The sequence below is a fragment of the Saccopteryx leptura genome, chromosome 7 (assembly GCF_036850995.1).
Source record: "Saccopteryx leptura isolate mSacLep1 chromosome 7, mSacLep1_pri_phased_curated, whole genome shotgun sequence".
Lineage (NCBI taxonomy): Eukaryota > Metazoa > Chordata > Mammalia > Chiroptera > Emballonuridae > Saccopteryx > Saccopteryx leptura.
In genome coordinates, this window is record NC_089509.1 from 89,588,553 (window position 1) to 89,605,936 (window position 17,384).

General features: G+C 40.6%; 1 protein-coding gene across 27 annotated transcripts in view; it reads left to right on the forward strand.

Moving 5' to 3' along the window:
* The window catches only part of ABI2 (abl interactor 2), a 109,333-nt gene that overhangs the window by 1,628 nt on the left and 90,321 nt on the right, over window positions 1-17,384 (forward strand). The window lies entirely within an intron of this gene.

Consider the following 17,384-nt stretch of genomic DNA (forward strand, 5'->3'; position numbering starts at 1 on the left):
ATACACATACATATACAGATACATACAGATATATACATATATATATATATCTTGTAGGGAATATTTGTATTGAAGAATGAACCAGACATTCTCTAAGGCTTTTCTCTTCAGAGAGGCAGTTGAAAGTATGGCTAGTAGGAAAAGAAAGAATATGTCTTGGGTCAGAGATTGATACAAAAATACAGTTGTCCTTATTTGTAACGTGCCTTTCTGATACTGAGTGGGCGAGGAGAGATTCAAAGGTTCACTTTGATGATATGCATCCTAGTTGAAACAGAATTTTATAGTGCCTTAGTAGTAGATGCTGCTCTGTGAGCAAATGAATACCATGTAGTGTGTCAATTTATACTCTAATGGACTTTAGGTGGGAAGAAGGAGTGGAAGTAGCTATGGTGTTTCAGGGAATTTACATTCTCTAGGAGAAGCAACTAGACTGAAGTGGTAATTCTATTGCTTTCTACAGTATATTACTGGAAAGAATTAAAGGTCAGAAGAGAAACTGAGGGTAGACAAGTGATTGTGTTGCACTTATTACCAGTGAGTAAAGAAAAGAAACAGCTTTGTCTCTCTTTAGAAGATAATTTTTATTGAAATTTCAAGGTATAGTTTCTCTTCGATTTGTTATATAAAGGTAAAAGTACATGGATTAATAAAGCTGAGAGGTTAAAGGGATCAGTAATTGTTTTTCTATACATACATACTGTCTTAGCAGTGGGACTCAATATTCAGTGGTGGCATTTTGAAGTTCAAAGTATAGATATTGGTTAATAAAATGGATTTTAAACTATTTCTTCAATTTAGCATCTAAAACAGATTTTACATTTTTTACTTTAGATTATGTGTTTTAGGATCCATTGGGTATATTATTGGTATTCTTTTCCAAGATGACAGTTCTTACATGATCTGTTTGTAGTAAAGTGGATAAATAGAACATGGTGATAGTGCTTTGTGCTGACCTAGCTGCACATTTGGCCAGCTCTCCTTACAATTTAGAAAATTGACCAGCAGGGGTTTGATGTTGGTCAATTTAGCCTTTTTATAGCATCATGCCCTAACCACCAGCTGAAGTTAAGTAACTTGACACATTTTATTTTGTGGAAGTGTAATGTTTGCTTGCAATGCAAAAAAAAAAAAGACAGCTCTGTTGATCTTATATAACAAAAGATAAGGTATTTTTTTGCTCAGTGTTCTTTTTTTCATGAGAAGAGGGAAGAGACAAACTCCCGCATATGCCCCAACTGGGATCCACCGGGCATGCCCATTAGGGAGGAATGCTCTGCCCATCTGGCGCCCACTCTCCATTGCAACTGGAGCCATTTTTTTTTTAGCACCTGAGATGAGGCCATGGAGCCAGGCTCCTCACCTAGGGCCAGCTCGCTCCAGTTGAGCAATGGCTGCAGAGGGGAGGGAGAGAGAGAAAGAGAGAAAAGCGAGAGAGATGCAGGAGAGAAGCTAGAGGGGGAGGGGTGGAGAAGCAGATGGTTGTTTCTCCTGTGTGCCCTGATCAGAGAATCAAACCAGCAACCTCTGCACTCTGGGATGATGCTCCAACCAATTGAGCTTTTCAACCAGGGCTTAATTTTTATTGATTTTTAGAGGGACACGGAGAGAAAGGCGGAGAGAGGGGAGGGGAAGGGAAAGCATTTTTTATACTCAATCGTGCATTTTTTTGGTTGCTTCCAGGGTGTGTCCTGACCCAGGATCCAAACCTGGGACGATGCTTTTAACCTATTGAGCTAACTGGCTAGGACCTGCTAAGTGTTCTTAAATAGCTGGTTTTATGCATACGAATATTCAAAACTTTGAGATAAATAAGAATACAGTATTCTAAATGTGGATTATAGTGTGTGAAATTGACAAAGGAGGGAAATGATTGGGGCTGTCCTTCTAAAAACAATTGTACTCTTTAGTTTCTATGTTGATAGAAAGTTATAAATGCAGTTTGCTGATATTTACCTGATTGATTTTATTTCTTGCCTGTAAAAAAATTTTTAGTAATTGTTAAGGATATTTTTTGAGATACATGTAAGACCTGTGTTTCTTTTCTTCATTTATTTTATTTTATTTTTTTAATAAATAAATTTTTTTAAATTTTAATGGGGTGACATCAAGAAATCAGGGTACATATATTCAAAGAAAACATGTCCAGGTTATCTTGTCATTCAGTTATGTTGCATACCCATCACCCAAAGTCAGATTGTCCTCTGTCACCTTCTATCTAGTTTTCTTTGTGCCCCTCCTCCTCCTCTCCCCCTTCCCCTCCCCCTCCTTCCCTCCCCCTTCTTCATTTATTAATACAAATATCTATGTCTAATATCTAGTGTCCAGAAATTTTAAAAAATGTTTTGATTAACTTGGCATCTACAGTATTATAAATAGAATAATTTTATAATATGATTTGCTTTAATATGTTGTTAGGTAAAATAAATTTTTAGTCATTATTTCCCTTAATTAAATCTGAAAAACCAACTTGTTTTTACATTTTTTTCTCTTACTAGATAAAAAAAGGATAAAAAATGTTACTGATTTTTGTGAGTGATAATTTGCATAGATACATTGTAAGATTCCATTGTTCATTATTTGGATATGGAGCAAAATTATCTAATAACATGAATTTGCTCAGAAGAACAGAAGTTATGAATTTACCTACTAGTATTTTATGTCTTATTTATCTCGCTTTTAAATAACAGGAGAGCTGTCATTAATAGCTCTCCTTTTTTTCTTTATATCAGTAAGGGTACTCCAGAATTCATAAAACATTGCATGAAAGGTTTATAAGGAGATAGTACACTGCTCACAAAAATTAGGGGATATTTTATCACCTCATATTCATTTTGAAATAGCCCATAATTTTGTGAGCAGTATAGAATCATGGCTTGTTCCCAGCCAGTTTCATTAAACAAAAGTAATTATTTACACTAAAATGATATAAAGATTTTAAAACATTTTTTAATTTTTATATTTTTAAATTAAAAAAAAATATATTGCCCTGGCCGGTGATAGAGTGAATAGAGTGTGGGTCCAGGGTCCCCGACTGGTTCCCACAGACGCGTTTTTGATTCTGAGGGCATCGGCCGGACCCCGCGGTTGCCAGGTGGAACTTTGTTCAGGGCACGTATGAGAAGCAATCCGTGGGTGGACAACTAAGTGGAGAAACGAGTTGATGCTTCTATCTCTCTCTCTTCCTTCCTCTCTTTCCTTCTCCCTTTCTCTCCCCCTCTTCCTTCCTCTCTCCCGAATAAATGGGAAACTTTTTTTATTTATTGACTTTAGGGGATGATGAGAGAGAGAGACAAAAACATCGATCTGTTCCAGTATGTGCCCCCTGACCAAGGATTGAACCCTCAACCTTTGCATATCAGGATGATGCTCTGACCAGCTGAACTATTGGACCAGGGCTTAAAATTTTTATTTAATAAAAGTCATAGAAGCGCTGACTGGTTAGCTCAGAGCATCGACTGGATATGCCAGTGTTTAGGTTAGGTCTCCAGTGAGGGCACATATATATAAGAATCAACCATGGAATACATAAATAAGTAAAACAACACATTGATGTTTCTCTCTCTCTCAAATAAATTAAAAGAAAAGTTCTGTGTATTTAAAAAAAAACATAGAGTACATGCTTATTGTTGAAGAATTACATATTAGAAAATACAAATAGGTATTAAGGAAGAAATAAACTTGTCTAATAATTTTGAATATATATCTATCTAGTATACAGTATATACTTTTAAATCTTTTTCATATGTACACATCCAGTATATCATTTTTTATTTTTTTACAAAAATCGGTTCATATTCTGTATTACCTCTATACTTTTCTTTAAAGATAAACTTTTTTTTTTTTTTTTGGCCCTGGCCAGTTGGCTCAGTGGTAGAGCATCGGCCTGGCGTGCAGGAGTCCCGGGTTTGATTCCCGGCCAGGGCACACAGGAGAAGCGCCCATCTGCTTCTCCACCCCTCCCCCTCTCCTTCCTCTCTATCTCTCTCTTTTCCTCCCACAGTCAAGGCTCCACTGGAGCAAAGTTGGCCCCGGCGCTGAGGATGGCTCCATGGCCTCTGCCTCAGGCGCTAGAATGGCTCTGATTGCAGCAGAGCAACACCCCCTGTTGGGCATGCCGGGTGGATCCTGATTGGGCGCATGTGGGAGTCTGTCTGACTGCCTTCCCGTTTCCAACTTCAGAAAAATACAAAACAACAACAACAACAAAACCCCCCTAAGCCCCCCTTTTTTTGTGACAGAGACAGACAGAGAGAGGGACAGACAGGGACAGACAGAAAGGGAGAGAAATGAAAAACATCAATTCTTTGTTGTGGTTCTTTAGTCTCTTTACTTCATTGATTGCTTTGTCACATGTGCCTTGATCAGGGGGCTCCAGCAGAGCGAGTGACGCCTTGCTTGGGCCAGCGACCTTTGGGTTCCAGCTAGGGATCATGGGAGTCATGTCTGTGATCCCACACTCAAGCCAGCGACCCTGTGCTCAAGGTGATGAGCTGCTCTCAAGTCGACGATCTCAGGGTTTCAAACCGGGGTCCTTTACATCCCAGTCTGATGCTCTATCCACTGCTCCACTGTCTGGTCAGGCTAAAAGTAAACTTTTTTTTTTTTTTTTTTTTTCATTTTTCCGAAGCTGGAAACGGGGAGGCAGTTAGATGCCCGCATGCCCCCGACCGGGATCCACCGGTATGCCCACCAGGGGGCGATGCTCTGCCCCTCTGGGGCTTTGCTCTGTTGCATCCAGAGCCATCCCAGTGCTTGAGGCAGAGGCCATAGAGCCATCCTCAGTGCCCGGGCCAAAGGTTGTAGGTTCAATCTTGGTTAATGAATACATAAATAAGTGGAACAAATCAATGTTTCTTTCTCTCTCTCTTTTTCCTCCTTCCTCTCACTCTAAAAATCAATAAATAAAATTTAAAATATAAATTAAAAATTTAAGCCTGATCAGGTGGTGGTGCAGTGGATAGAATGCCAGACTGGGACACAGAGGAGCCAGGATTGAAACCCCAAGGTCGTCAGCTTGAGTGCAGGCTCATCAGCTTGAGCACAGGCTCAACAGCTTGAGCAAGGGGTCACTAGCTCTGTTGGAGCCCCCGCCCCACGTCAAAGCACATGTGAGAAAGCAATCAATGAACAACTAGGTTGCCACAACGAAGAATTAATGCTTCTCATATTTCTCCCTTCCTGTCTGTCTGTACCCCTCTCTGTGCCTCTGTCACAGAAAAATAAAAATTAAGATATGACTCCATCCTCTACAAGCTTTGCATGTGGAGAAGGAATACAAAGCAAATGAAAAAAAAAAGTAGAACGTATTGGCCCACATTGCTTCATAAAGCCAAGCTATTAGTAAGTCCCATAAAAATTCAATCCTAAGCTATCAAAAGTCTATGAATAGTGTAATATAATTTTCAAGATATTGTACTTTCATTCATCCACCAAAACATTACGTTTATACTCACTGCCACTGAATGCTTTTAAAATTCCTTGCATAAAAGGAAAGTAACACCAAAAGATATCATGCTAAAAAATATCTCAAATATATATCTGACATGAGAAAAGCAATTTGGTTATAAACTATTCTTTGGGAGAGGAAAGAAGACCCTGAATGAAGGAAACCTATAACACATTCGTACATTAATCATATCAAGGTTAAGACAAAGTAAAGGAAGAATTTATGACTGAGTAAAGGGCAATTCTGAAACAAGTTTTTCAAAGTGGGGCAAAAAATAAAGTGCAGCTCTAGTCCTTGTGTCAATAAAAGGAATTAAGAGGTCAGTTAGGTACCTTGGAGAAGAAGGGATAGTAAGTGCACAGATGGCCCTGGCCTGTTGGCTCAGTGGTAGAGAGTTGGCCTGGTATGTAGATGTCCTGGGTTCAATTCCCAGGAGAAGTGACCACCTGCTTCTCCCTCCTTCCCTTTTCTCTCTCTCCCCCTCCCACAGCCGTGGCTCAATTGGTTCTAGGGAGTTGCCCCCTCCAAGATGGCTCCTGGCCTCCACCCCAGGCACTAAAAATAGCCCAGTTGCTGAATAATGGAGCAACAGCCCCAGACAGCATTGCTCCATAGGGGGCTTGCAGGTGGATCCCAGTCAGGGCACATGTGGAAGTCTGCCTCTCTGCCTCCCCTACTCTTAATTTAAAAAAAAAAGTGTACAGTGATCCCCAGTCAGGTCACACACAGGAAGCAACCAATGAGTGTACAACTGAGTGGAACAACAAATGACTGCTTCCCTTCCCCCTCCCCTCACTCTCCCTTCCTCTCTCTCTCTAAAAAAAATCACTCAATAAAAAATAACAAATAAATAAATAAAAACTAAGTCCTGCCCAGCTAGCTCAGTTGGTTGGGCATCATCCAGAAGCACAGAAATTGCCAGTTCAATCCCCAATCAGGGCACATACAGGCACATCTCAATGTCCCTCTCTCTTTCTCCCTGCCTGCCTCTAAAATTAAAAATTAAATTAAATTTTATTAAAAATAATTTTAATTATAAAAAGGGTCTCAAAATATAATTTAGTCTGGTTTTGCAATCTTGTCAAAGGTCTTCATAACAACGAGTTTGTCTTTTTCACTGAAAATTCAATCACCAAAGTCTTCTGGGAAGTCAGGCCTGGTTTCTTTGAGGACGATAAACCTTGATCAAATCCTGATAAGTTAAATTACAGTACTTCAATCTAGGGAAATTCAATCTCCCTAATTCAGCCTGATGTTCACCTATGTGGTTCACTCCTGTCTATGGAGGTAAAAGACCAAGTCACAGAGAAGGACCTCAAATTTCTACTATCAAATGACCTTATTTCCCTCCTTCATCTATATACTTGTAAGATTTCTCTATTTGTGAAAACAAACAGAACGTAAATATAGCCTGGCCTGTGGTGGCACAGTGGATAAAGTGTAAACCTGGAATGCTGAGGTCGCCAGTTCAAAACCCTGGCTTGCCTAGTCAAGGCACATATAAGAATTGATGCTTCCTGCTTCTCCCCTTCTCTCTTTCTCTGTCTCTCTAAAAATGAATAAAATCTAAAACAAAAACAGAATGTAAAAACAACACAAACCTCCTTTATATATACTCTAAAACATGCATAAATAACAAAATCAAGCCTAGCACCATTAAAAGTTTACTTTTAGGGCCCTGGCCGGTTGGCTCAGTGGTAGAGCATCGGCCTGGCGTGGAGTCCCGGGTTCGATTCCTGACCAGGGCACACAGGAGAAGCGCCCATCTGCTTCTCCACCCCTCCCCCTATCCTTCCTCTCTGTCTCTCTCTTCCCCTCCCGCAGCCAAGGCTCCATTGGAGCAAATTTGGCCCGGGCACTGAGGATGGCTCTGTGGCCTCTGCCTCAAGCACTGGGATGGCTCTGGATGCAACAGAGCGAAGCCCCAGAGGGGCAGAGCATCGCCCCCTGGTGGGCATACCGGTGGATCCCGGTCGGGGGCATGCGGGCATCTAACTGCCTCCCCGTTTCCAGCTTCGGAAAAATGAAAAAAAAAAAAAAAAAAAGTTTACTTTTAGCCTGACCAGACAGTGGAGCAGTGGATAGAGCATCAGACTGGGATGTAAAGGACCCCGGTTTGAAACCCTGAGATCGTCGACTTGAGAGCAGTCAACTAGGCTACCCAGCCAGGGCCTTACATTTTTTAATATCTGTTGATTAGGCACACGATATTGTACATATAGAAGACACTAATTAAATAATTGCTGAATATCAGAAATATATACTTGGTTGTCCTAGGTATATAGACTGTGCACTGATTTTGTAGACTGAATGTAATTACCTTAAATTTCCTTTGCAAGATTTTTTCTATTAAATATTGTGAGCACATTCATACTGCAGTCATTTATCTTGCAAGGATCAGAATTTTACTTACAGCTAGTGCTCAACTTATGACCATGATTGGTTCTGACAGACCACGGTCATAACACGGTTTGGTCGTAAGTTGAGTAGGCTATATGTACAGTACTGTGAAATGATGTTATAAAAATCTTTAAGTCATATTTTATCATAATTTTCTTTGTTCATTTGTACCGAGTCTGGGATAACAGTTGAAATGGTGCACGCGGAGATGGTAGTGCTGCCGGAAGCTGGTCCGCACTGTCGTACGCCCAGCTGGGCAACGCTTGGGCTGCCAGTCGCGGAGCAGTCATGGCTAGTGATTGTGGTCGTAAAGTCAAATGGTCGTAAGTTGCATAGGTCGTAAGTTGATAAATACCTGTAAAGATAATTTGAATGTTAGTGGCTGTGACTGGGAAGCTAGCTATTTAACTTCTCTGTTTCGGTTTTCTCATCTCTAATATGGTACAATGATAATAACTATCTTATAAGGTAATTTTGAAGATTAAATGAATTAATACAGCTAAAATGATACGTTTAATCAAATCTAAGATGACAATTTTTAAAAACTGCCATTTTGTGTGCCACTATATTAATACTGTCACTTAAACATTTAAAATACTGCCACCTAACTGACAGTGTATTTGGATTTATTTTAAAATATGAAGAATTGTTCGTCTTACAATCATGAGTGTTTGCTATTACTACAGTCATTATTCATGTATATTGACGACTTAAATGTTTTGTCATCTTTTTACAGTGCTCTTTTGGTGTATGTTTTTAATAGGTCCCTTTAAAAAATTTTTTTTGATATGATGAGGTCTCACTATATTGGGGTTCAAAGATGCTTGTATCTGTGGTGCTAGGATTTCTTGCATCTTAATTTCACATATCTTGTTGAACTACAGCTATATTATGGTAGGATATTTTTAAACAGAATTTTGCAACTTTTGTGACTAAAATGTCTTATGTAAAGTTGTAGTTTACATTCACAGACACACAAAGAGTTAGTTGTATTTTAATTTTCTAAAAATAGTTACATACTAGTTATGGATAGCCTGGGTTCAGGTTGGGCTTTGTTCCAAAACTTAGTTGCTATAGGGTGATATTTCTTAACTTTTTACACTTCGTGCCCTCTTATGATAAATATAAAAACCAATTTACTCACCTTTTCTTGTACCCATTTTATGGTTCTGTATTACCGTAGGCTGTAAGCATTATAACTCAGTCTTTCCAATTGAAAGTTGGAAGATGGAAGGATTTATATGAGGTAGGCCTTCTAGAGTTTATATCTATCAGGGTGACACATTCTGCAAAGTTCAGAGACGAGGCTTCAGATCACAGGTGACCAAATATTTATATTATCATTAAGTTTATCACTACTTCAGCTCCTGTTTTGAACTATATGTCAGAGGAAATTTATTTAAAATGCTAAGCTATTGGTTTAAACTGACACAGTACCTTCTGCACATACAATCTTAGAGACTTACTGGCGTTATTTTCAAATCCAGAAGGATATTTTGTTATATACAAAATTCTGATACTACATATAGTTTTTAATTTCTAAATATTCAAACCATTTATTTCTGTATTTTCCTGTTGCTGTTGCAATAAATTATGATAAAATTTTAGCAGTGTAAAACAATATGAGCTTATATCATTTTATTGTTTTGAAGAGTAGAAGAATAAATGTGCCACAGAACTGTGTTCTTTTTGGAGGCCTTAGGGGAGAATCTGGGTACCTACCACCTCCCCTGCTACCACCCAGATTCAGGCCACCACCACCCCTCACTTAGATTATAGCAATATCCTTTTAGCTAGTCTTAGAACAGCAGCCAGAGTGATCTTTTAAAAATCTAAATTAGATCATGCCACTCTTCTCTTCAAAACATTCAGAGACTACCCACCCGTCTCACTCAGTGTAAGAACTGGTCCTTAAAATTGCCTACAGACTGCAAATGATCTAACATCTATCCTTGAATCACCTCCTGTTACAATTTTTTCCTCTCTCATGTGCACTCTACTGCAGCCACTTTGACATTTTTTTTCTTAAACATACCGAGCATACTTCTGCCTCACGACCTTGTTACTTTGCATTTACTAGGCCTTCTGCCAGGAGTACTCATCCCCTCTATATTTGTATGATTGAATCTTTTACTTCCTTTAGGCTTTGCTCAGATGTCACCTTGATGACCCCTTTTTAAAAAAAACATTTATTGATTGATTTTTTTTTTTGTATTTTTCTGAAGCTGGAAACGGGGAGAGACAGTCAGACAGACTCCCGCAAGCGCCTGACCCACCAGGGGCGATGCTCTGCCCACCAGGGGGCGTCGCTCTGCCCCTCTGGGGCGTCGTTCTGCCGCGACCAGAGCCACTCTAGCACCTGGGGCAGAGGCCAAGGAGCCATCCCCAGCGCCCGGGCCATCTTTGCTCCAATGGAGCCTTGGCTGCAGGAGGGGAAGAGAGAGGCAGAGAGGAAGGGGGGGGGGTGGAGAAGCAAATGGGCGCTTCTCCTATGTGCCCTGGCCGGGAATCAAACCCGGGTCCCCCACACGCCAGGCCGACGCTCTACCGCTGAGCCAACCGGCCAGGGCCTATTGATTGATTTTATAGGAAGAGAAAACAACATCGATTTGTTGTTCCATTTATGCATTCAGTGGTTGATTCATTTAAAAAAATTATTGATGGATTGATTGATTTTAGAGAGAAAGGAAGGGGGATGGGGAGAGACAGAAACATCGATCTGTTCCTGTATGTGCCCTGACTGGGGTCAGACCATCAATCTCTGTGCTTTGGGACAATATTCTAACAAAGTAAGCTATTCGGCTGGGGCTCATTGGTTGATTCTTGTATGTATCCAGATGGGATCAAATCTGCAACTTTGGTGTATCAGTACAACACTAACAACTGAGCTATTCAGCCAGGGCCACCCCTTCTTGATCGAATAAAATTTATAACATACTCTGACCCTTTGTTCACTCTCCTCTTTGTTTGTACTTTTCAGGCTTTATTTAATTAAGAGTTGCTTTTTAGTGAGATGAGAAAAAGTGAGAGAGACACACTGATTTGCTGTTCACCTATCCATGCATTCATTGGTTGATTCCTGTGTGTGCCCTGACCTGGGGATCAAACCCACAAGCTTGGCTTATCAGAGCAGTGCTCAATGAACTGAGCTACAGAGCCAGGGGTCACATTACAGGGGATCCTTGGGTTACGACAGCCTTGACATGACGATGTTTTGAGTTTATAGCACTTGTTCCCATAAAAACTAAAAAATTGAGACATGAGTGTTTTGGCTTACGCCATTAGCGTCATACTTACGGACTACGTGGGCAAACAAGTTTGGTTGCATGTGGCAGGAGAACAAGAATATGCAGTATTATTTTTTGTGGCTTAATTGTGTTTTAATGTTTTAGATTATGATTTTACACCTATGTTAGGATAGGTAAATGACTTAGGCTTGGGTGTGTTTTGACTTACACCCAAATTTGAGTTACATCACTGTTATAGGAACGAGACTATGTCATAACCCAAGGACCCCCTGTACTTATTTAACATGAACATGACATATCTTATTTATATGACTGTCTTCCTCCCCTGGTGGGTGAGTGTCATGACGACGGGGAGTTTTGTCTCTTTTTCATTGTCAGCACCTGGGACAGTACCTGGTATGAAATAGACATTCAGTAAGTATCTGTCAATTGAATAAGTTAGTTTCTTTTTTCCTAGTAAGCAGTAGAAAACTACTTGTAAGCTGTGAAATAGTTTTCCAAGTTTGAAGAGTTTGTAGGTTTATGTACAAGTAAGTGAAGTTGTTCAATACTTCTCATTTGTTCAGCATATTTAATGAAGATGTGACTGATGATTGACATACTATTTCACACATGGCTGATGCTTTAGATTCAATTTAGCAGTTTAGTTCCTTTCACTTAGTGCAGGGCTTATTCTATAGTGGATGCTCATCCTTCGTCTGAGCTGATCTACAGCCTCTTAGGAAGTAAGCAAAGGAGATATTTCTATTTTTTGAAAACTAGATAAGTAAATTCAAGCTTACCTTTGACTCTGCTAAACTAAAATTTTGTTAAGGCAAGAATAGTGTTCAGTTTTCCCTTGTGTCCACTGTGTTTTGTTGACTAACACGATTGAACTATGACTCACAACATTTAAAATATGTATTTTTTTCTTATTCATTCAAATAAGATATTTATTGAGCATTTAGGAAATCAGTGTTAAATAACTCATGGACCTAATAGTCTAAGTTCTGTTACCAATTTGATTCCTATGAAGAGCCTCTTTGTAAATCTGAATTAGTGGGGTTTGAACTGTATATGTAACATAGGACTATTTTTTTTTGTTTTTGCTGACCATTATTTGGCTTTGTCTATTTGTTTATAACTTTGAATAGAGGTAAATAGATGCATTGTTAGGAACTTTCAGAATCTACAAAACAAAATGAAATAGGGGAAGCCAACAAATGATGCCCACCTTTTACAATATTTAGTACCACAGGTTCTCAGCCAGAAGAGAGTACTTTAAAAATGATTCTTTCTCTTCTAAAGTTTTTATTCTACATACAGAAGAGCCGACCAGGTTCACAGAAAGAATCTGAAGTACTTGGCATGATATATGGCTGTGTTTTTTAAGAGAAGAAATTAAAATTTATTGACCTTAAGTTATTTTTTTTTTTGGTGACAGAGAGAGAGAGAGAGAGAGAGAGAGAGAGAGAGAGAGGGAGAGGGTACAGATAGGGACAGACAGGAAAGGAGAGAAATGAGAAGCATCAATTCTTCGTTGCAGCACCTTAGTTGTTCATTGATTGCTTTCTCTTATGTGCCTTGACTGGAGGGCTATGGTAGAAGGAGTGACCCCTTGCTCAAGCCAGTGACCTTGGGTCCAAGCTGGTGAGCTGTGCTGAAACCAGATGAGCCTGCTCTCAAGCCGGAGACCTCGGGGTTTCAAACCTGGGGCTTCTGTGTCCTAGTCTGATGCTCTATTCTCTGCGCCACGACTTGGTGAGGCTAGGTTTTTACTATTTATACATTTGTATAGAATATTAATATGTATGCTTATGAACTTTATTCATGTGTAACTAAAACGTACACATAATATGCATTTAATGTCAGCAGTTTTGTTTGTGCTTTAAACTAATATCATGTACATGTAATGACAAGGCATGACACACCAGCTTCTTCTTCTTTTGATGATACATTAAAGACTGCATTTCTAGGATTATTAACATGATTTTAAAAATATTTTTGATTTATTGACAGATTTTGTAGAGAGGAATGGGGGAGAAAGAGAGAGACATCAAGTTGTTGTTCTACTTATTTATGCACTTATTGGTTGATTCTTGTATGTGACTTGAGTGGGGATTAAGCCCACAACTTTGGCATATTGGGATGGCACTCTAACCAACTGAAATACTGGGCCAGGGCTCATTTCTTGATGTACTAATTTGTTATTTGGAGGGGAGAATGAATGGGAGATTGCATTTCTGCTCTAGCTGTGGTTTATGCTTGCCTTATTAGTGTGGAAACATAGAGTTTTACTGTGGCAGTGTAGCATTATACAGTTACTAGCTTCATGAGTATTGAGCTTTTAAATGGTACATATATTTTTTTAGATGATATATATTTATTTGGCATGATAGGTTCTACGACCAGTAGTAATTATGTGGTAGTTTCCTGATCAGAGCATAATACAGTAGTACCTTTCTCTTGTTACAAGTTACAGTGGTTGTTGCCTTATGATTCTTCCGACTGCTCTGGTTTTGTTATGTCTCTCTCTCACTGGTGGGCCAATTCTGTGATTTTGTTACAGACATGATGTCTGGAGGTGAATCCTAGAGCTTAATTTTCTACTGTTTCCCATTATTTGTTGCACAAAGTGACTGTGCACTGGTTTATTTTTTCCCAGCTTTATTGCGGAAATAATTGACATGTAACATTGTGTAAGTTAAAGGTGATTTTGATACATGTATGTATTGTGAAATGAATACCACAATAGGGTTAGTTAACACCTCTATCACCCATGGAAGTGCTTGCTTTTTTGGAAGGGGCAGTGAGAAAATATTTAAAATTTATTCTCAGCAACTTTCAAGTATATGCTACAGTATTTTACCTTTAGTCACCATGATGTACATAGATTATCAAAACTTACATTTAGTAAGTAGAAATTTGTACTCTTTGACCAACATCTTTCCATTCCAACCCTCCCCCCAACCCCCTGACAACCACCATTCCTACTCTGTTTTATGAGTTTGGCTTTTTTAGATTCCACATATAAGCCTGACCTGTGGTGATTCAGTAGATAAAGTGTCAACCTGGAACGCTGAGTTCGCTGGTTTGAAACCCTTGCTTGGAGTTATGCTTCCTCTTATGGGAGTTGATGCTTCCTCTCCCCCCCCCTTCTCCCTCCTCCTCCCCCTTTTTCTCTCCCCTCCTCTCCCCTCCCCTGTCCAAAATGAATAAAGTTTTTTAAAAAATTAAAAACTTACCACATTTATCACATGTATGTAATATCACAGTGTTTGTTTTTCTCTGTCTGACTTAAGCATAGTGCACTCCATGTTGTCACAAATGGCAGGGTCTCCTTTCTCATGATTGATTAATATACATTTGTGTGTGTGTGTATGTATATATCACACATCATTATTGTTCATTAATTCATAGATAGATGCTTAGGTTGTTTCCATATCTTTTTTTTTTATAGAGACAGAGTCAGAAAGAGGGACGACAGATAGGGACAGACATACAGGAACGGAGAGAGATGAGAAGCATCAATCATCAGTTTTTTGTTGCGGCACCTTAGTTCATTGATTGCTTTCTCATATGTGCCTTGACCACCGGCCTTCAGTAGACCGAGTAACACCTTGCTCAAGCCAGCAACCTTGGGTCCAAGTTGGTGAGCTTTGCTCAAACCAGATGAGCTCGTGCTCAAGCTGGAGACCTTGGGGTCTCAAACCTGGGTCCTCTGCATCCCAGTTTGATGCACAATCCACTGCGCCACCACCTGGTCAGTCAGGTTGTTTCCATATCTTGACTATTGTGAATAGTGCTGCGGTGAACATGGGAGTGTAGATCTCTCTTTGAAATAGTGACTTCATTTCTTTTGGCTGTATACCCAGAAGTGGGATTGCTAGATTATATAGTAGTAGTTCTATTTTTAACTTTTTTTTGTGTGTGTGTGTGTGTATGTATTTTTCTGAAGCTGGAAACAGGGAGGCAGTCAGATAGACTCCCACATGCGCCTGACCGGGATCCACCCGGCACTCCCACCAGGGGGCGATGCTCTGCCCATCCGGGGCGTCGCTCTGTTGCAACCAGAGCCATTCTAGCGCCTGAGGCAGAGGCCACAGAGCCATCCTCAGCACCCGGGCCAACTTTGCTCCAATGGAGCCTTGGCTGCAGGAGGGGAAGAGAGAGATAGAGAGGAAGGAGAGGGGGAGGGGTGGAGAAGCAGATGAGTGCTTCTCCTGTGTGCCCTGGCCGGGAATCAAACCCAGAACTCCTGCACGCCAGGCTGACGCTCTACCACTGAGCAAACCGGCCAGGGCCTATTTTTAACTTTTTGAGGAATCTCCATCCTGTTTTTCTACTGGCTGTACCAATTTAATTCCCAGTAGTGAACAAGATTTCTCTATCTCCGCAACTGCACCAACACTTACCTTACCTCTCTTCTTTTTGATGGTAGTCTTCTAACAGGTATGAGGTGATAGCCCATTGGGATTTTTATTTGCATTTCCCTGATACTTAGTGATGTTGAGCACCTTTTCATGTACTTGTTGACCATTGGCATATCTGTGGGAAAATGTATATTCAGTTTCTTTGACAATTTTTAAATCTAGTTATTTGGGCGTTTTTGCTCAAATTATATGCATTACTTAAATATCATTGGCAAATGCATTTTCCCTGTTCTCTAGGTTGCCTTTTCATTTTGTTGATGGTATTTTTTTGCTTTGTAGATTTTTATTCTTAAAAAATTTTTATTTATTGATTTTAGTGTGAGAGGAAGGTAGAGGAGGGAGAGACAGGAACATTGATCTGTTCGTGTGTGTGTGTGTGTGTGAAGAGGAAGGCATCTATCTGTTCTATATGTTCCCTGAGAGAGAGAGAGAGAGAGAGAGAGACAGAGAATGTGTGAGGAACATCAGTCTGTTCTTATATGTGCCCTGACTAGGGATCAAACTGGCAGAGGTCCTCTGTGCTTCAGGACGACACTTGAACCAACTGAGCTATCTGGTGATTTTTTTTTTTTTAGATTTTATTTATTCATTTTTATTAGAGAGGAGAGAGAGGAAAAAGAACAGGGGGAGGAGAGGAAGCATCAACTCCCATATGTGCCTTGACAAGGTAAGCCTGGGGTTTCAAACCGGCGACCTTGGCATTCCAGGTTGACGCTTTATCCACTGCGCCACCACAGGTCAGTCCTGGTGTAGATTTTTAATTTGATGTAGTCTCACTTGTTTGTTTTTGCTTTTGGTGTCGTCCTCAAAAATATACATAGTTGCCGAGATCCCCATCCAGGAGCTTTTCCTCTGTGTTTTTTCCTGATAGTTTTATGGTTTCAGGTCTTATGTTTAAGTCTAATCCATTTTGAGTTAATTTTTGTGAGAGGTGTAAGATAGAGGTCCAATTTTATTCTTCTGTGTGTGACTATCCATTTTCCCCAGCACCAATTATTAAAGAGACTATCCTTTCCTCATTGAGTATTCTTGCCTCCCTTTTCAAATACGAGTTCACTGGGTATGTGAGGATTTATTTTTGGGCTGGCTATAATTCTGTTCCATTGTGTGCCTTTTTATTTATTTATTTATTTATGCATTTTTTCCCCCTGAAGTTAGAAGCAGGAAGGCAGTCAGACAGACTCCCGCATGCGCCTGACTGGGATCCACCCGGCATGCCCATTAGGTGGCGATGGTCTGCTCATCTGGGATGTTGCTCCGTTGCAGCCGGAGCCATTCTAGTGCCTGAGGTGGAGGCCATGGAGCTGTCCTCAGTGCCTGGGCCAACTTTGCTCCATTGGAGCCTTGGCTACGGGAGGGGAAGAGATAGAGAGGAAGGACGGGGAGGGTGGAGAAGCATATAGGTGCTTGTTCTGTGTGCCTGGACTGGAAAGCGAACCTGGGACTTCCACATACCTGGCTGATGCTCTACCGCTAAGCCAGCTGGCCAGGGCCTTGTGTGCCTTTTTAAATGGCATACTGTTTTGTTTTGTTTTTTTTTGTATATATTTTTCTGAAGTTGGAAACGGGGAGGCAGTCAGACAGACTCCCGCTTGCGCCCGACCAAGATCCACCTGCATGCCCACCAGGGGGCGATGCTGTGCTCATTTGGGGCATTGTTCGGTTGCGACCAGAGCCAGCCTAGCGCTTGAGGCAGAGGCCATGGAGTCTCCTCAGCATCCGGGCCAACTTTGCTCCAATGGAGCTTCGGCTGCGGGAGGGGAAGAGAGAGACAGAGAGGAAGGAGAGGGGGAGGGGTGGAGAAGCAGATGGGCACTTCTCCTGTGTGCCCTGGCCGGGAATTGAACCCGGGACTCCTGCACGCCAGGCTGACAC